This window comes from Natator depressus, chromosome 8, assembly GCF_965152275.1.
Source record: "Natator depressus isolate rNatDep1 chromosome 8, rNatDep2.hap1, whole genome shotgun sequence".
NCBI classification, from domain to species: Eukaryota; Metazoa; Chordata; order Testudines; family Cheloniidae; genus Natator; species Natator depressus.
This window is the reverse complement of record NC_134241.1, coordinates 1870876-1890521: the sequence shown is the minus strand read 5'-3', so window position 1 is coordinate 1890521 and position 19646 is coordinate 1870876. Positions and strand designations below refer to the sequence as shown.

General features: G+C 52.2%; 1 protein-coding gene across 3 annotated transcripts in view; it reads left to right on the top strand.

Moving 5' to 3' along the window:
• The window catches only part of HRH2 (histamine receptor H2), a 148374-nt gene that overhangs the window by 107203 nt on the left and 21525 nt on the right, over positions 1 to 19646 (top strand). The window contains exon 1 of one of the 3 annotated variants that reach the window (XM_074960197.1): positions 15811 to 15908. The exons of 1 other annotated variant lie outside the window; for it this stretch is intronic. The gene's annotated coding sequence lies outside the window, so the exon portion shown is untranslated. Of the gene's footprint in view, positions 1 to 15810; positions 15909 to 17415; positions 17480 to 19646 lie in introns of those variants that run through there. One more of the 3 variants, XM_074960198.1, reaches the window with a different exon arrangement.

Below are 19646 nucleotides of genomic sequence, written 5' to 3'. Positions count from 1 at the left end.
TGTCTAATGTGCGATGCTGAGCTGAGATTAGCCTGCTCATCGCAGGGAGCTTGTGATTAGCACCCACCAGGCAGGGGAGGAACAAAAGAAAAGGAGAATTAGAAACAGAAGGAGCGTGTCGGCTTGTAAGTACAAAGAATTTATTATAAAGCAAAAAATCTTTAAGTAACAATTTCTGACCAAAAAATGAGAAGTATAAATTTAGCAGCTGGCTATTATGCCCCAGCCTGGCCTGCAGCAGCGCTCCGGCTTTAGCGGAAATCCTGGGGTGGAAGTGGCTCCGTCTGCCTCGCTCTTCCCACGCCGCACAGAGCGGCTGAATCCCAGACACAGAGCGGCTGAATCCTGCGCTGCCCGCTGGAACTGAAACCTGCTGTTCCCCCTCCAGGAGCCAGGCTGCAGAGCCCTGAGCTGTCCCCCAGCACAGCTCCAGACGTGCTCAGACACAGAGCTGTCCAGCAAACGGTTTTCCCATCCCCTGAACGCTTTGGAGATTTTGAAAATATTTCCGTTTTGCATCAGGATGAAACTGAGACCTTTGGAGAAACCCAAGACTCACTAGTCACTCAGCACATGGTTATTCTGGGGGGTCTCGCTTCCTCTCTGGCTTTAACCAGACATGCTAATCTTGGCCAGATAAACTGGTCCTGTCAACAGCGAACATATGATCTTGCAAAACATATCCATCTTACTGAGTCAGCCTTTTCCAATGAAAAATCGTTTCATCAGAAAACTCTAGGCAGGAAGCCCCAAAAATCCCCCAGTGGCAAGTGAACGGAAGATTTCAACTGAGCAGCCCTTGCCCAGCCAGTGTAGGGAAGGGGGACCAGCGATGGACCTGCAGCAGGGGAGAAGAGAACTGGTGGCAAAAGGCATCACACTGCTCTCCAAACCACCATCAGACTCACTTCTCAGTCTGAAAATGGCTCTTCTTTCTAATTAAAGCTTGATCACATTTCCACTGTAATGAATTGCAGCACTCTCGCTGGCTGCGGAGAGAGCAGGGTCCAAGCCAGCCATGAGCACATCACTGGGGAATCAGGCAACAGCTGCAAATTCCAGAGCTGAACTTTTCTAAAAGCTTTGAAGATTTTGGATATGGGACTGGGTTTCAGGCCTTTTTCTAATCCAGGGGTGGCCAACGTGAGCTTGAGAAGGAGGCAGAATTTATCAATGTACATGGCCAAAGAGCCCCAGTAATAGGTCAGCAGCCCCCCATCAGCAACCCACTCTGCTCCCAGAGCCTCCCACCCCTCCCAACCCCACCGATCAGCGCCTCCCCCTCCCTCCCGAGCAGCTGTTTCATGGCGTGCAGGAGGCTCTGGGGAGAAGCGAGGGCACGGCAGGCTCAGGGGAGGGCATGGGAAGGGGTGGAGTGGGGGCAGAGCCAGGGGTTGAGCAAGGAGCACCCCCCCGGCACACTGGAAAGTTGGCACCTGTAGCTCCAGCCCTGGAGTCGGTGCCTAGACAAGGAGCCGCATGTTAACGTCTGAGGAGCCGCGTGTGGCTCCGGAGCCCCAGGCTGGCCACCCCTGCGCTAATCATTGCACTGTTTGGAGGAAAGATGCCCTCAGACTGACCTCAGGTTTCCATTTCCAGCACTATCCTGGACCAGTCAGAGGGACTCCAAGAACCACAAGTCCAGCATGCATTTCATGATCCCTTCCCGCCCTGTCCCAGCAAATTTTTGGGGTAAAAATAGACCAAATCCAGCCTTGGGAAGGGCTGGTGCTGTTTATTTCTGCTTTGTCACGACAAACTTAGGACACAACATGACTTTAAAACAAAGCCTGTCTGCTACTGAGCATGGAATAGAAGCCAAGACACTGTCATTAATCTACTGGCTGAGACATGGCACTGAACAGCGCTTCATACCCAGAGATCCTGCCAGAAAGGAAGTACCAGGGAACAAGATAAAAATATACGCTCCAGTCCAAATCTGCACCTCGCATAGCCCGAGAGGAGCCCTGCTACCTGTATAGGCTTCCACACCCCGGCCAGGCTATTAGCGATGGGCCAGCTTCTGCCAGCTACTGTCCCCCATGGCGAAAGGGGGAAGAATCATCCCAGTCCGATTAGAACAGGTACGCCCCACTCTAATTCCTGAACACCTGCCTGGTTTTGTATTTGAAAGGCTCTCCTTTGAGGATGGGTGGCCGGCCAGGACCTTTGTTTCATCATCTGCAGAAAAGAGCAACCCCATCATCTTGCCTGTGTTGACTCATGGGGATCGTCAGCTACTGAATAACCAGTGGCACTGCCTGTAGGAGGTGCTTGTCCTGGAAGGTCTCCCATCCACATATGGCGCAAGCCGAACCCTGTTTAGGTTGTGAAGACTGAGAAGAAAAAGAAATGCAGACAAAAAATCATGAAACTACCTATAAAGATCACTATTAAACCCTAAGAACATAAGAACAGCCAGACTGGGTCAGACCAATGGTCCATATAGCCCAGTAGCCTGTCCGCCGACAGTGGCCAGTTCCAGGTGCTTCAGAGGGAATTAACAGAACAGGGAATCATCAAGTGATCCATCCCCTGTTGCCCATTTCCAGCTTCTGGCAAACAGAGACTAGGGACACCATCCCCGCCCATCCTGGCTAATAGTCATTGATGGACCTATCCTCCCTGAATTTATCTAGCTTTTTTTTTAACCCTGTTATAGTTTTGGCCTTCACAACATCCTCTGGCAAGGAGTTCCACAGGTTGACTGTGCATTGTGTGAAGAAATACTTCCTGTTTGTCTTAAACCTGCAGCCTCTTAATTTCATTTGGTGACCCCTAGTTTTTGTGTTATGAGAAGGTGTAAATAACAACACTTCCTTATTTACTTTCTCCACCCCATCCATCATAATTGTATAGACCTCTGTCATATCCCCCCTTAGTTGTCTCTTTTCCAAGCTGAAAAGTCCCAGTCTTATTAATCTCTCCTCATATGGAAGCCGATCCATACCCCTAATCATTTTTTGTTGCCCTTTTCTGAACCTTTTCCAATTCCAATAGATCTTTTTTGAGATGAGACGACCACATCTGCACACAGTATTCAAGATGTGAGTGTACTATGGATTTAAATAGAGGCAACATGATATTTTCTGTCCTATTATCTCTCCCTTTCTTAATGATTCCCAGCATTCTGTTTGCTGTTTTGACTGCCGCTGCACACTGAGTGGATGTTTTCAGAGAACTATCCACAATGACTCCAAGATCTCTTTCCTGAGTGATAATCCTGCTCTGCTTTACCCTCCTTTATTTCTGTGTGGTGTTTTCAGCTTGCAAGCTGACTGGGGTCTCGCCCCAGAGCCAGTCAGATGCTGCAAACGTGCCTTGTTTGACCATGTTCCTACTGTTGAATTGACCGAGGTCTAGGAGGTCGACCCTGGTTGGGACCTAAGGTGTTGGAATGTAGGTGAAAGTCCAGCAGATGTTACAATAACCCAGGACAATAGAAAGTCATGACCAGGAGACAGAGGCTGGAGTCACATAAACAGGAAAAGGCTCCACGGCTCCTGATCTGACCCTGATCTGATCTGACCCTGACCCTGACCCTGACCCTGACCCTCACCCGAGGGCTGTGTGGAGGTTGTGTCTTGTCAACAAGAGGGGATTAGAGCAGGAAAATGAAGGATCACAAATGGCCTGGCAGAAACGGGGCCTCGTGGGCAGGAGGGTGAGGTGCTGGCCTATTCCACACTTTTGGGACACCTTCAGAAAGAGACTCTGGGGAGCAAAAATGTGGCCAACTGAAGGAGTCCGTGGGGAAAGGCCAACAGGCCTCCGCTTTGGTCAGGAGACTTTGCCCTTCACTGGTAAGCCTCAAGGATCATCCGAGAGAGCCAAAGCTCTCCACACCAGTGGTTGCCATGCTTGCCAGCCCAGTGAGGACCCCAGGCTGAAATCCATGAGACTGTCCTCTGTCTTCCCTTCCCTCCTATGTTCCCTTCTATTGTCCCCCCCCCCAGCATCTCAATCTTCCTCCTGTATCCTTTCTCTTGCAGCTTTTGACCTGATCCTGAGACCAGCTGCATCTCCTGGCACCAGCAGGGCCGGCCCACCCCATTCTGCTCAGCCTGGGAAGGACCGGTGAGAGACAGGGACCTGTTGAGGCCAGCCAGATGATGTCCCAGACTGGGGAAGCAAGCCAGGGTCCACAGCAACAGCTGTTGTGTCTGACCTGCCAGCCCACAGCATCCGTCTCTGACTGACCAGCCACTTTGAGTCTTCGCCTTTGTCACAGTTCAGGGCAACTGCCCCTGTATTTCCCATCAGTGGTCTAGCTCTCAGGCTGCCAGCTCCTGGGTGGAGACGTAAGTCCCTCTCTCTTCATCACAGCTTCAACTCAGAACAGGCATGCTCATAACCTGGTTAGTCCACCCTCGATACAGTTCAGGACTCTTTGATCTGGAGTTTCCAGGAGTGGGTCATTTGCATTCCCCAGGTACTTCCTAGGAAATCCACTTTACAGGTATAGATCCTTTGATGTTCCTAATACCTTCCAGAAATTGCGTTAGTCAGTCTCCTAGAGCAGGTACATACAGACAATTCCACAAGAACACCATTGCATTTTAAATACAGTGGACCCCAAAGATGCTAAACTTAATTCAGTAAAGTTTCATTTAATTCAATGAAGTTCTTTCAGGATATTGCACCTCCTCCCCCATCCCCAAACCCTTTTGTGTCTGTCTGTTAGGTGGATGAGGTGAGATCTTTTATTGGACCAACTTTTGTTGGTGAAAGAGAGAAGCTTCCAAGCCACACAGAGCTCTTCTGCAGGTCTGGGAAAGGTACTTGGACTGTCACCGCTAGACAGAGGTGGAACAGATAAGGAGTTATCACATGTTGCAAGAGACCAAGGTGAAGTGGCCTGTTAACATCTCTACAGTCAGAGGACAAAGGGGGCCTAGTGGGTTACAGATCATTGTGATGAGCCCTAAATCCAGGGTCTTTATTAAATCCATGATTTTTGTTCTAGCAGAGTTTTTAATTTAAGCTCCCAGGGTCGTCTTTTGAAGGTGTTGTGCAGGTTTCCTTTGAGGACGAGGACTGAGAGGTCAGATATGAAGTGATCACTTTGTGAGAAGTATTCACCCACAGGTGATGGGGTGTTTTGTCTTTTATCATTTTTCTGAGTGAATTCATTCAAGAGTGTAGTGATGGTCTCATTTCACCCAAAAAGCAGGCGTGACCGTAAATCTTACAGCTGAGCTGAGTTAAAATCCAAAGGCACAAATTAACCCTTTCTTCCCCACCCTGAAAAACTGATGAAATAAGGAACTCTAACCAACAGCCTTTCTCTGAAAAGGACTTTGATCGATTTTGATGAAGTGTGTATTGTCTAACGCTTGGGTTCCAGTTCCAAAACGCTTTATGCCTTGTTTGGGATTCTTTTCCTTTGATGTATCCTAATCAATACATTTCCAAGCTTTGGCATGAGTTTTCTCATGTGTTTGCCATGGGACGAAGCAGGCCAAGGTCTCTGTACTTGAAACCCCGAACCTCGTTTAACTGTTCAGGGGTTGTACAGTGACAGGATCAACACCTCTGGCTCTCTCAGCCCCCTCATTCCACTGAAATTAACACACCACTGCACCCTTCCTAGTCACTGTTTGAGAAGACTGGTGGGATTGGGGCAGTTTGTCTGCGCGGCTGAGGGGAATAGCTGTCCTTCATGCAAGGGCCCCTCCTCCCATGCAGACAAGGCTCTTCATGCTCACAGAAAAGCACTGACATTTCATTGCTTGAAGGAGCGTTTGAAATGCACCTCCTCATCCCCCAGCCTTGTTCATCTTGGCTTCACACGTAGCTCTCGCTCTTCTCCTCGAATTCCTGGGAGATTTTCTAGCAAAAGCCCCCGCTCTGCATCAGTGCAAAGCTGGGCCCATAGCATGCGGTAATCAGCTAAGCCAATGCTTTTATGAGCATACAGCAGGTCCCATTTCTAACTGACAACCACTGTAGGCTCCAGCTGTACTGTCATTTTGTTTACTTGGGTCATGATACCTTTGAATCACTCAGACTCCCTGCAGCGAGCAAACTATACCATCACTGGACATATTCCACACTTGATTACACTTCTCATGCATTTCTAAGGCCAGCTTAGAGGACTGTAAGCAGCAAAGTGCTGAAGGGAAGGATAGCTTGAGTATTGCGGAGAGGAAGCTTTAGGAAGGGACAAATGGGCTTGAGAGGCCTCGGGAATTTTAGAGGCCAAATAGCTCAATTTCCCCTGTCAGCCGGTTTTACCTGCACTCTGCAGAGGGTATTTTTTCAAAGTGAACCAAGTTGGATTGTTTCCAGCTGAGCCTCCTCGGCACTGGGCTCCTCGTCCTCTGACCCCAGTCCCCAAACAGAGCAAGATTTCCTTCTGGTGTGTTCGCCTCGTGTGCACCAGCAGGCTAAGGCCCCGGGGGCCCTTTCCCCTTTTTGGATCTCTCTGATAGACGCATTAGAGCAGGGCAGGAAATTCTTTCCCCAGCCTGTGAGCATCTGAGATTTCTAACTGGTCTCCCCTCCTGAACTGGGGCAAAACCTCTCACATTGTCGCAACCTGATAATCTGGAAAAAACAAACAAACATGCGGAGCCACGTCAATCGAAAAGTGCCGTTTTGCTCGTTTCTGAACATTTTGAACTTGACTTTTTTTTCCCACTGTAACTAAACTGTAACTGACATTTCGAGACAAAGTTCTTTTGAAGCAGACAACAAAAGGTTTCACGTCCAAAATGTCAAAATGGGGCATTTTGACCATTTAAAAACTTCTTTTAATTTTTTTTTTGTTTTTGAAGTAGGTGATTTGTCAAAAGTGACCGGCAGTTTTGGTTTTGACAAGTCAACATTCCTCAGTGGGAAAAAGAAGGGTCGTTAGAACCTTCCTGACCTGTTCTAGTGTCTGTGCATTTCAGATGCACCCAGGACTAGTGCTTGGTGCCGCTAGCTCACCCGTCAGTCACGCAGGGTCTGTCTACGCTGCAGTTAAATACCCGCAGCTGGCCTGGGCCAGCTGACTCAGGCTCATGGAGCTCCGGCTAAGGAGCTGTCTCATGGCGGTGTAGATGTAGGCTGCAGCAAAGTGGGAGGGTCTCAGAGCTCGGGCCGCAGGCATAGCCCAAACGTCTACACCGCAGTCAACAAACCCGGGAAGCCCAAGTTAGCTGGCACGGGCCAGCCACAGTCTTCAGCTGCAGTGTAGAAAGGCCCTGAATCACCCAGTGCTGGAGTGCAGCTGGACTGGAAGGTGCTGCTGATTAAAGATCTCCTTCCCAAGCCATGGTGCTTGTTGCCCCTGGAATCCCTAATGACCGAACCCATTTTATTAGGTGATCGTCTCTCCCATTGCGGAGATGTGGCAAGACCAATCTGCAGAAGGAGGAGCGACAGCAGGGCACCGGGAGCTGCACAGGCTACAAACTGCAGACCAGGTGCTTGTCTCCGAGGCCGCTCCAGGAGTACCTTGTGCTGCTCGGAGGCCCAGCCATCTGGGGACCTCCTGGTAAAGGCCGAAGCTGTTGCCTGGGCCTATCGGGAGAGGCATTTGGTCTTGAAGGGAGAATGTGTGTGATACGACACCGCCACATGGTGTCCAATTCTCTCTGATTGATACAAGTATCAGACTTTAAAGGGGATCCGATGCTGCCCTTGAGTTATATTGCTCCCCAAAACTACACACTGCAATCACTTTACTCACCACTGAAGTGCAGCCACTTCTGGATGCAACCCAGCAATTGTTTTATCGGTACACAATAACGGTACAGCATAGGAAGTGAAGATTAGCCTGTTGGTTATTCTGCCAACACTGATCTTCATTTTATTACTCTGCTCTCTTGGCAGACTGTACTCCTCTCACAGTTAATGTAATGTCATCCATTTATTTAAGAAAACGCTAGAAACATCTTAGATCTATGCACACAACTCAAAGCGTGTGGGCTTCCTACAATAGTTTACCTAGGGAACTTTACCGCTCTAACCCTTATCTTTCTCACACCAAGTCCCTCACTTCCAACTCTCACATACACTCCTGTTCCTATCTCTTGTTGGCCTTGATCTGATTTATATTCAGTGGGACTTCTCACATACTCACCGTGATCATGGGCTACAGAATCCGGCCTTACATTGCAAGCTCCTCAGGGCAGGGACTTGCCTGCTTAATTGTCTGTCATGCACTGTGCACACTTGGAAATAATAACTACTTGCATGTGGGCAGAAAATAATTGTCTCGATCAAAATTGGCACATGACACTGTCAGACAGTGAGTTACCACGGCCTGTGTGGACATTGGTTTCATATCGTCACTGAAAGACCGCACCTCCAGCGGCACAGTGACCCGTAACACTGCACTCAGCAGGCATCGCCAAAATCATTCCCACCCACCAGCTGGGCTCTCGTTAGCAGGCTCCCAGCCAAATCCTCCTTAGCTTTGGGATCGCAGGCCAACACAGCGTAGCACCAGGCCAACAGGGTCAGTCAGCCGGGCGATGGGGAAATAAATTGTTATACCGTTATCAACATTGCCTAGATTATCTCAAGCACATTTATCAGGAATTTTCCGAGAATTTTGCAAAGCTGTCTCTCATTACTCGAATTGTTCTTGAACGGTCCCTTCTGACGCTGAGCTGTTGGGCTTTGCAGAAAGCATTCTCTCAAAAGAGAGCACACTCCTCTTTTTGTCAAACCAGCAAACATTGCCCCTAAATTAAGATCATCTGTTTCAAGCCTCCTAATTTTGATCAGTTGCATTTTCTCCAGATTAAGAGCTACGCAAGGAATAGGTGAGTAGCTGCTCCAAATTAAAAGCCACTTCTTGCTTAGCAAATTCTCTATCTGCAATAATTAATTGATCAGGGAGAATTCACAGCCCAAGGGTTTTGGACTGGTTCCAGATACTGGAAGATAGGGAGCAGAAAATATTTTGCAATTTATCACTTCGCCCGGTCAACCCTGAAGCCTGAGGCACCCCTTTGTACAAGGCCACTCTGAGAATTCTACCTGCTTATAGTGAATCCCAGCCCTGGGTTTCTTTTGCAAGCACAATTGTAATTGAATGGATACAAGATACACAATGAACATAAGATGCAACATATATGTTGCACATAGGGAAGTTATCCATAGGTGCTCAAATACCTGCAGCTAGTCACATCATTTAAGGGAATTTTTTAAATCAGCAGGTGCAGATAACTTGCCTACAAGAGTTATAAAAGATCTGGCTCAGGAGCTCATTGGACCATTAATGCTGATTTTCAACAAGACTTGGAACACTGGGGAAGTTCCAGAAGACTGGAAGAAAGCTAATGTTGTGCCATATTTAAAAAGGGTAAACGGGACGACCCGGGTAATTATAGGCCTGTCAGTCTGACATTGATTCTGAGCAAGATAATGGAGCAGCTGATACATGACTCAATTAATTAAAAATTAAAGGACGGCAATGTAATTTTAACGCCCATCAACATAGGTTTAGGGAAAATAGATCCTCTCAAATGAACGTGAGATATATATATATAGAGAGAGAGAGAGAGATTACAAGTTTAGCTGGAAAAGGTAATATAGTGTTAATGTAATACATTTAGATTTCTGTAAAGCGTTTGACATGGTACCACACAAAATTTTGATTTAAAAATGAGAATGATATAAAATTAACGTATGTTGTGTACAGGGTAGTTGTGGCCATGTCGGTCCCAGGATTTTAGAGAGACAAGGTGGGTGAGATAATATCTTGTATTGGACCAACTTTTGTCGATGAGAGAGACATGCTTTTGAGCCACACAGAGCTGACCTGAAGAAGAGCTCTGTGTGATTTGAAGGCTTGTCTTTCCCACCAACAGAAGTTGGTCCAATAAAAGATATTCCCTCACCCTCCTTGTCTGTAAAAAATTAACATGACACATATTAAATGAATTTAAAACTGGCTGAAGATTCTCTGCTTATAGTTACATTTTGAGACCTATCATCATGCAGCTGTGTTTCTACTGGGGTCCCACACGGATTGGTTCTTGGCCCTACACTATTTAACTTGGCTGGAGGAAAACATAAAATCATCACTACTAAAGTTTGCAGATGAAACAAAAATTGGAAGAATGGTAAATAATGCAGAGGACAGGTCACTGGATCACTTGGTAAACTGGGTGCAAGCAAACAATATGTGTTTTAATATGTGGCTAAATGTATACATCAGGGAGCAGAGAATGTTGGCCTTATGTACAGGATGGCGGACGCCCTCTTGGGAAGCAATGACTCTGAAAAAGAGTTTGGGGTCATGGTGGAGAACCAGCTGAACACGAGCTCCCAGTGTGACTGTGGCCAAAAGGGCAACTGCCATCCTGGGATGCATAAAAACAGGGGATCTAAATAGAAGTGGAGAGGTTATTTTACCTCTACATTTGGCACTGGTGCAACTGCTGCTGGAATCCCGGGTCCACTTCTAGTACCCACAATTCAAGAAGGATATTGGTAAACCGGAGCAGGTTCAGAGAAGAGCCAGGAGACAGATTAAAGGATTAGAAAACCTGCTTTATAGCAATTGACTCAAAGAGCTCCATCTATTTAGCTTAACAAAGAGAAGGTTAAGGGGTGAATTGATTCCAGTCTATAAGTACCTACATTGGGAACAGATTTATGTATTGGGCTCTTCAATCTAGCAGAGAAAGACTGATCCAATGGCTAGAAGTTGAAGCTAGACAAATTCAGACTGGAAATTAGGTGTAGATTTTTAACAGGGAGGGTAAATAATCACCTGAACAATTTATCAAGGGTTGTGGTGGATTCTCTGTCACTGATCATTTTTAAATCAAGGGTTTTCCTAAAAGCTCTGCTCTAGGAATTATGGTGGGGCAGGTCTCTGGCCTGTTATGCACGAGGTCAGACTAGATGATCACAGCGGTCCCTTCTGGCCTTGGAATCCATGAATCTATGTAGTGGTACAGTTAGGATCCTGATCCAAAGCCCAGTGAACTCAGTGGACAGACTCCCATTGACTTCACTGGGGTTTATTCCCAGACCTCAGTGCACTAACTGGATAGTCCCGACCTGTCAGTTTGGTGGATCCTACCCTTGTCCCTTGTGGACATTTGCCCACGTCACAGAAACTCCTCACAGTCTGACAAGGCCACAGCCAAGATCTCAGAGGAACAGAAAGAGCGCAAGGGGCTGCAGGTCAGGGCTGCCGGGGGATCCCAGGAGTTGGAATAGAGGAAGGATTGCAGTGAATTGGCAGAGCTGCAAATGGGAACCTTGCACATGGTCCCCTCTACCAAACGCCATCTGCCTCCCCCTATCATACGTACTGAGCTCTTATATACATTGAAAACAGCCTGTTGTCAGCTGGGCTTCATGAAACGTTCCCAGGAATCCCCATGTGAAATCAGCTGGCCCAAGTACCCATCCTCCTTGTGCACCCTCCTACGCACACACATACACACACACACACACACAAAGTCCCGTCTCATTAACAAGCCGAGGATGCGTTTTCTGCACCAGTGGTTCTCATTTATACACGCTCTTTTGTAAGGTGCCATCAGGGCAGGATAATTCATCTGTGCCCCGTAAACAGCTTGGCGTCAGTTAATGAGGGCGCTGGTCTCACGACTGCGCATCCCGGGATGGGGGAGCGGAATGCGCCCTTTCCAATGGGTAATTTTCAGCAGCGTCTCTCCAGTTTCTCACACGCTTTTGGGAAGTCCCCTGAAGAAATGGGCTCCCGCTTTCCTCCATGAAATCCAGCCCTCCTCAGTGTGGGTCTGCAGGTTGTGTGTGTGTGTGGCAGGGAGGGGGTTGTCTGTGTGTCTGTCTGCAGGTGTGTGTCCGGGTCTTTCCACCTGGGCATGCCTGTCCTCACGGCTGTCTCTTCTGGATTAACCCCGTAGCCCTCAGAGCAGCTCAGCTCTGACTGGGCTCAGCAGAGCCTTTCCTTAATTCTCCCCCCGAACTCAACTGCCCTTCCAGCCCCCTCCAAGCCACGCCTGTCACACGCGTGCCAAGCAGAACAGAAGCCGCATACTACACAGCGCAGGCCCTGGCGGGGAGCAGAGGTTATTCAGTTAACCAGCCCGCATGATGCCTGCTTCTTGATGGAACAGTCTGGCCTTTCTTGCTGGCTCCCACGCCTAGCGGGGATGCGCCCTGCCTGCACCTTTGTAGCTGAGCTGCTGGCTAGCACTTTGTTAAGCCTTTTTAGTGCTCAGCCCGGATGCTGTGGCTGGCTGGGGCTTTGCTAATGGCTTTAAAAGGAAGCAAACTCCATGGACCCAGTAAGGACAGGTAACTTTCTGTCCAGCAGCCTCAGTGTCTGATCCTTGGCGGGGTGGGGGTGGATCTGGGGCTTGGGGTGATCATAACAGCCTCTGGTTTATGAGGAGCAATGTAGAAGATCTTCTATAACTGGGGAAAGAGGGGTTGGGGCTGATCTTTGAGCTGGCCAGAATCAGGCCTCCTCGGGTAGCAGACCTCAGCCCAGACAGTGTGAGGTTCTCCTCTAGCTGGCACTGGTCTAAAGCAGGGGTGATACTATTGGAGATGAGAGAGATCAGACTCAGGACTCCACCGGGTTGTATGGCTTATTAGAAACTCGTGAGCCATGACCCTGCCCCACACCCAGCCAGCCGCTGCCCTGCCCCGCAGAGCCTGTCCCAGGAAGGCGGCTGGAGACGAGATTCCAGTGTCCGGTTCACCTGCTTGGTAGTGAAAAGCAGCACCAGAGCCCAGCTCCAGCCACCCCTCGTAGCTAGTGAGCTGGGAACCCTGCAGCCTGTTCCCGCCCAAGAGAGCAGCCAGCCGCACAAAGTTGCCCAGGAACATATCCCACCCCGCCATAGGCTTGTAGTCCCCTCCCCCGGGCTGTAGGGTGATGCTGGGCTCAAGTGGGGCCATGGGGCTCCTGTTTCAAGGAACAGAGCGTACTGATGAGTAAGGGAAGGAAACAGGCATCCTCAATTCATTGGTCTCATAAAGCCAGTCTGTGCCAGGCCATGAAGAGAGGCTCTCAGAAAGGTTCCCATGTCTAGCTGGATACGACGGGATTTGAATGGGCTCCAGGTGAAGATACTGGCCAGGCCTTGTGTTAGCAGCAGTCGATAATATGATACAAACTCACCAGCTGCCTACTGAAGGTACAGCCCAAGCACCCTGTGCACTGTTCTTGTGGCCACATTCACCTGGTTTGCTAGCCCGGCTTGGCTGGCCAGAGTGAGCTGGTTTGGAATGAAATTCTAGATCAGTTCCAGGCTAGCCAATGACTTGCAGGCATTGATTTGCCCCACCCAGGCCAGCCCAGCCTGTTAGGACCTTCTGACTCCCGATTAAACATGGCTCCTAAACACAGTAAAAACCCAGAGCAGACAGGACCTCAGAACTTGTAGAAAGGACCTCTAATTCCTCTAGGGACTGGCCAGTCAGACTCAGGGAAAGCTATAACAGACAACCAAGGGGCCAGGGATTGAAAAGATTGGACTACTTGGAGTAGGGAGGAAATGAACAGATACCTGAGGGACTGACAGTAATGAATGGATGCTCCTCTGAAGCCCTTCTCCTAGCACAAGAACAACCAGAAAAACAGCACACTTAAAACCGATGGAAGGAAATACTTTGCACAACACAAAAGTAGCCTGTGGAACTCCTTGTCGTTAGATCATGGCAGCTGAAAACCCTGTTGAGGCTAACGCTGTGGTTTACAGCTAATCCTGCTGGGAACAAATCGGGTCAACACAGCTTAAAAGGAGGGTCCTCAGCTGAAAACCAGCCATCACTAGGTCTCCCGGCATTGCAAACAGCTGTGGAGTTGAAGCAGGGCTAGGGAAGATCGAGCCTTATGGTCCTTCATCTCTGCAGGCCATTGTCACAGCCACATTATTTCACAACTCCAAGGGCATCAGGAGCCATTACGGGACTGGGTGGGACTCGTGCCAGCAGTGACTGCATGGCTCCCAAAGAAAAGGCAGCTTCTCAGGACCACGTGTCAGGAGGGTTCCTGGACGGGGCATTGCTCTGCCTACAATCCGCACAGTGTGTCGAGCATTTCGCACTGGCCAGGGAACACTCTTCCACTGGCAAATGCTCCATGACATTGTTGAATTCCAAACGGTTTGCAGGAGTGGATCGATTTCATCGAAATCCGATGACAGACTTTCAAAGCGTTCTGATGGAGCGCTTCGACCTGAGCAAACGAAGCGTCTCCGTCTGGCCCGTGGCTGCTGGCCTGACCCCTCGGCCCAGGAGAGAGGGGCACTGTGCCCAGCATCCAGCTCAGGCCCTTTTCTCAGTGCTTCAGCTTTATTTCTTCCCAATAGAGCTAGTACAGCACATCAGTCCTCCCTTCCCCCTGCACAGGGTCTTCTGCAAGGGCCTATCGGTTTCCACTCTACAGGCCACTTCTCTGTGAGTCACCCTGTTCCAGGGCCTCCTACAGGAGCCAGCCTGCTTCCTGTACCTCCCCCTTTTACCCACAGGCTTCCTGCCACAGCCTCTCCATTCCTGGCAGCACTTCCCCCAACAGGGCCACATGCTGGCTTTTCCAGTCCCCTGCTCCCTACCTGATCAGTCCCTGCTGGGACTCGGGAGGTAGCTGATCTGTCACAGGCGAGGCTGGGCCCAGCCTCCCTTAAATTTCTAAATGAAATTTTGTGGGAAATGTCAAATGGTTGATGGCCTGTTCCAATCTGGGATGAAAGGACATTTTGCAATGTCGACATCTCCCGTGGAACGGAGATTCTGCCCTTCGATTGGAATTCACAGCTCATGCCCAGCCCAAGGTCGCGCTGTCTGCCTCACCAGCTCCCTGCAGGCAAAATCCTTCTAGTGGGTGTGACAGAGATGGGTCCCAAGGGCCTTAAACCTGGCCTAGAACTGGCCGAATGGTGCTCTGCCCAGCCCTCTCCCCCGCCTTCGACAGAGGGGGCATACCAGGGGTGGGCGGAAAGGGGGAGGATGTGCGGCTGGAGTGCTCTGTGCTACAGCTGTTCACCAGTGGGGGTCCACTGCAGCCCAAGCCTGGGTTAGAGCAGCCCTGAGGCTTCTCTAACATGCTGGGGGCCAGGCAGGCACCTGCCTACTCAGTGATAAGGAGGAGCACAAAGCTTAAAGCCACACACCCCTCTGGTTCCTGAGCTGAGCAAAGGAACAGAGGAGCTGAGAACTGGGTGTCCCACGGGGTCTTTCGCTTTGCAGCTCAGACGTGGTGATGCAATCTGTACAAAGGAATCTGGTCAGTATATTCATGTTTCCTATCTACCGCAGGCCCGGCAGTGGCATGCCTTAACCCCCCGGGGCTGCCTACAATGTGTTAAACCCCAGCAGGGGGGGCTTTGCAGGTGACACTTTTGCATGGGGATTAATAGTCTATTTCTCCAGGAAACCCCAGTCAAGCTGCCAGGCCTGGTGAAAAGGCAGGGGAACGATCAGGCAAAGGGGCTGCACTTGAGGATTACACACATCCCACCTTTCTCCCCGGCACTGCCCGCTCTAATGCCCCCTTCCACCAGGGGTTCAACCCCACAGCCCCGACCTCTCCCGCTTGCACTCCAGGAGGAATTGCTTCAGCGCTCAGCAGTAGTAGGCTATTATCCTTCAGCTGGCCCAGAGGTGAGACCTGGCCCGGAGCCGCAGCTCCGCGGGGTACACGTGCGCCAGGAGTCTCCGGGAGCTCTGTGCTTTGGGCCGGGCAGACCCAGACCCATCTTGTACCGAGAGGGAGCCCGCTGCCTGCCCGGCGCTTGGAGATCCGCCGGCGAGGGCGCTGCTGTCACCGCTGGATGCTCAGCGGCTCGGCCCCTCTCCCCCATCACGTGGGCGGGGAAGGCGCCCTGCTCCCGGCGGAGCGCGGCTCGCTGCGCTTAGTTCAAACCTGCCGCGGAGCCGCGAGCCTGGCGAGCTCCGCGCCCCGCTCCCACCCGCCCCACGCCGGCCAGCAGCGCCCCGGGTCCGCGGGCAGCCAGGTAGGGTCTCCGCGGGGCGGTCCGCGCTCGGTCCCGTTCGCCCCCCGAGCCCATCCCCGGAGTATCGGGGCCGCAGCCTGGGCTCGGCCCGGAGCGGGGGGAGAGGACGGAGCCCGCCGCCGGGGACCCTGCACTTCCTTCTGCCCCCCCCCCCGCCTGGAGAATCAGCCCCCCAGCTCCGCAGCCACCCCCCAACGTCTGGCCCAGCAGAGCCTGGTGCTCTGCACCCCTAGGTGCCGCTGCCTGCGACGCCCCAGAGACGGGTCCTGCGGCCTGGATCCCCCTCCCCCCCCCGCCTTGCGCCCCTGCCCCGGCATGTGCCCCAAAGGGAGTTCCCAGAGCTGCCCCGGGAGGGGAGCTTGCCATGGGGTGTTAGGGTGGCATCAGCCCTGACTCTAGTTTACGGCTGGGCTGAGATTTGCCCATGGAGCAAGATTAACCCCCCTCCCCCGCTACGCCCCACCTTTGAGCTGAGTCTCCCCACTGGCCACAGCAGCATTGTCCACGACAAACCGATTCTGCCCTGGGCAGAGGAGCCCTCCGAACATTCAGCTCGAACGGACACTTGGCCAGGGTTTCATCCCATGTCTTTGGGGTCCTCTGGCCCCCTGCCAGCTGGGACTCTCCTCCCCTAGAGCATTGTGCCAAGGCCAGGGTGCCCACAGCAGCCCTCTGCCTAAACAAACGTCGGGCCCACACATCCTGCTAACCTTCCCCGGGCACTGCCGGGGTCCCTGGAGGAAGGGAGCTGCTCCAAGCCAGCAGCCACTTCTGTTCCCCCTGAAATACTCACAGGAACGGGGCAGAGTTTTGGTTTTGCTTTTCTTTGTGTTGTGATTGTCTGAGCACCTCGCCCTGCTCTAGCCCCGGCTCCCTGCAGTGCCTCTGGGGGCCGTGGGGGTGGCCCTGCCTTTGGGGCACAGAGCTTGCCGAGGAGGGGCTTGAGCAGGTGGGGGAGAGAGAGACTTGGGAGGGGGCGTATGGCCGCTGTGCAGGTGCTCGGCAGGGGGGGATTCCAGCGTGTCCCAGATCATCCCCCACCCCAGCTCCCTCCTCATCCTCTCTTGCCCCACTCCATTTTCCCCAGCTCACCATGCAGGAACTGCACAGAGAGCACTGGTGGGGTGAGTGGCCCTGCAGAAGGGACGTGGAGGGGAGCTGGGTTGCGGCGGAGCCATGAGCTGCACAGTGTCCCATGGGGGGGTGCAGGAAAGTTGCACTGAGCAGCGATGGGGAGATGTGGGCCAGCAGTGGAAGGGAGGGGAGCTGTCCCCTGACAAAGCCTCTCTGGCGGATTTCTGCCAAAAGGCCGCTGGTTGGGGCAGTTGAGAATGTGTGCAGCACGGCTCAGCGTGGAGGTGACCCTGTGACATTGACCAGCAGCTGGAGACAGCGGTTTCCACCCCAGCTGCATGAGATTTTGTTTTTGCTGACATCCTCTTTCAGATCTCTTGGTGGTGGTAAATTCCAGTCTTGTTCAGATGTGAGAAGGACAAAGGGTTTGGTCGGGAAGCTGGAAACAGTGCTGTCAAAGGGTTCCTGTTAGACCCACGGAAAGTCACCGCTCTGGGGTCAGTTCAATCTTTCAGGCCAGAAGGGACTGTTGTGATTACCCGCTCTGAGCTCCTGCAGAGCACGGGCCAGGGGACCTCACCCCCGGATTCCTGCCGCCAGCCCAATCGTTTCTGGCTGAGCTAGAGCTGGTCTATTAGAAAGAGAGTTACAGAGCTCCAGGGAGGGAGTATCCACCAGGCCCCTCAGTTATGCCCCCGGTTAATGACCCTTGCTTAAAAATGTGCAACTGACTAAGTGCAACACCAAAGACCGACCCCGCAGGTCTCTGCCCCAGGGACGGCCCATCCTCCCAGGATGGGGCTATACATTGTGCTTGAAGTTTGATTCCCCTGTCCAATTCACCATTCCTGATCCGGCAACAGCTAACCATTAGCCTGGCACAACCCAGTGGGGGAGAGAACCTCTGAGTGAGCTGGAGTACTTGCCAAGGCCCTGCTGCACTCGGAAACCAAGGCTCCCTCTCTACCTCCAAACCACACAAATGTAAGGGGCTGTTGTCTCCTTACTAACAGGCAGTAGGGTGTTTTGGTTGCTAGCTCCCAGTACCAAAAGAAAGGGGAAGGGTCGATGGGAAATCAAGACCCTGAGACTGACAGTCCCCAGGAACAATGGGGAGAGGCCAGTGCTCCAGGTTAGCCTGATTAGGGTGACTAGATGTCCCGATTTTATAGGGACAGTCCCGATATTTGGGCCTTTTTTGGAAGGGGTTCCTATTACCCGCTACCCCCGTCCCGATTTTTCACACTTGCTATCTGGTCACCCTAAGCCTGATTGACAGGGCGGGCAGGCTAATGAGGGAGTCAGGAGGCTGGGAGGTCCTGTCCTCCCTGCGAGCTGGAATTGTCTGGGTCAGTCAGAGTGGGGCCAAGCTAAGGAGAGAGCAGGGGCCCGAGCTGAGGCGGGGAGCAGAGCTTGGGCAGATCCAGAGGGGCCAGAAAAGCAGCCCAGGAAGCAGGTCCGTGCTGGGAGCAGAGTCACAGAAGCAGCCCACAGAGCAGACCTGTGCTGGGAGCAGAGCTGTAGCAACCAGATCCGGAGGGGCCAGAAATGCAGCCCACGAAGCAGGTCTGTGCTGGGAGCAGAGTCACAGAAGCAGCCCACAGAGCAGACCTGTCCTGGGAGCAGAGCTGTAGCAACCAGAGCCAGAGGGGCCAGAGAAGCAGCCCAGGGGGCTGGAGGCAGAGCAGCAGCAGCAGCCGCCGTGCTGGGGCTCGAGCCATCCAGAGCTGGGTGTGGTGAGCAGCTGGGGAGAGCGAGGAGGGACCCTGGGCAGCAGGCCCAGCGCAGGGAGACGCCCCAGCCAAGAGGCTCTGCAGGCCACTCTTGGGGGGGATCGTAACCCTGACGGGGCGGGGGCGACACTGGGAAGAAGGGTCCTGCCAGCTAGAGCCTGAGGGCGTGTGGCCACCGCCAGAGCAAGTGTCCGACCCGCAGCCTCCCTGCAGCACGGCCAGGGCCTGGGCAGGGGCCTGGGACGTGGGAGGGACAGACTGAATTGCCCTGACATCCCAGAGACGCTGGCTGTGACGTCCCCAGGCCACAGAGCGGGGTGACGGGTTTTCCTTTAACCTTCCCCATTTTTCCCTTATTTTTTTACATGGATTGCTGTTTAATAAACTGTGTTTGCTTAGAGCTGTAGGTAATGATCAGCGGGTCAGGGAAGCATCCAATGCAGAGAGAGCACCCAGAGTGGGGACACCCTATACCCTGCTCTAAGTGACCATGACAAGGTGGGGGGTCGAGCTCCCCAGGAATCCGGGGCCCAGCCTTGTTGGGGTTACGAGGACTCTGGCCCACAGGAGAGTGGGAGGGGAGCCCTCGAGGTCAGGCAGGGCTCTGGGTAAAGGAAGAGGGAGCGAGGACTCAGATCGTAGTGTAGAAGCCAGGAAAGTTCCCCACAATAGCGGGACTGTCCCCTGCTTACACAAATAATACCTGACTTAGTGGCTTAAGTGCATGTGTTGTGAGCAATTCACATTTGGCAGTCTCAGCTGCATTCTTTTCTCCTTGACCCCCTTCCCCCATAAAGCCACCCTGTGTGTGCAGGGCCGGGAGTGCTCAGTGACTTGTCCTGGATCAAAGGGAGAGTCATGGGGAACAGCTACGGGGTGATCACACAGCAGGGAGGGGAAGAGGCTGCCTTTCCTGTGCTGGCTTTCCTCC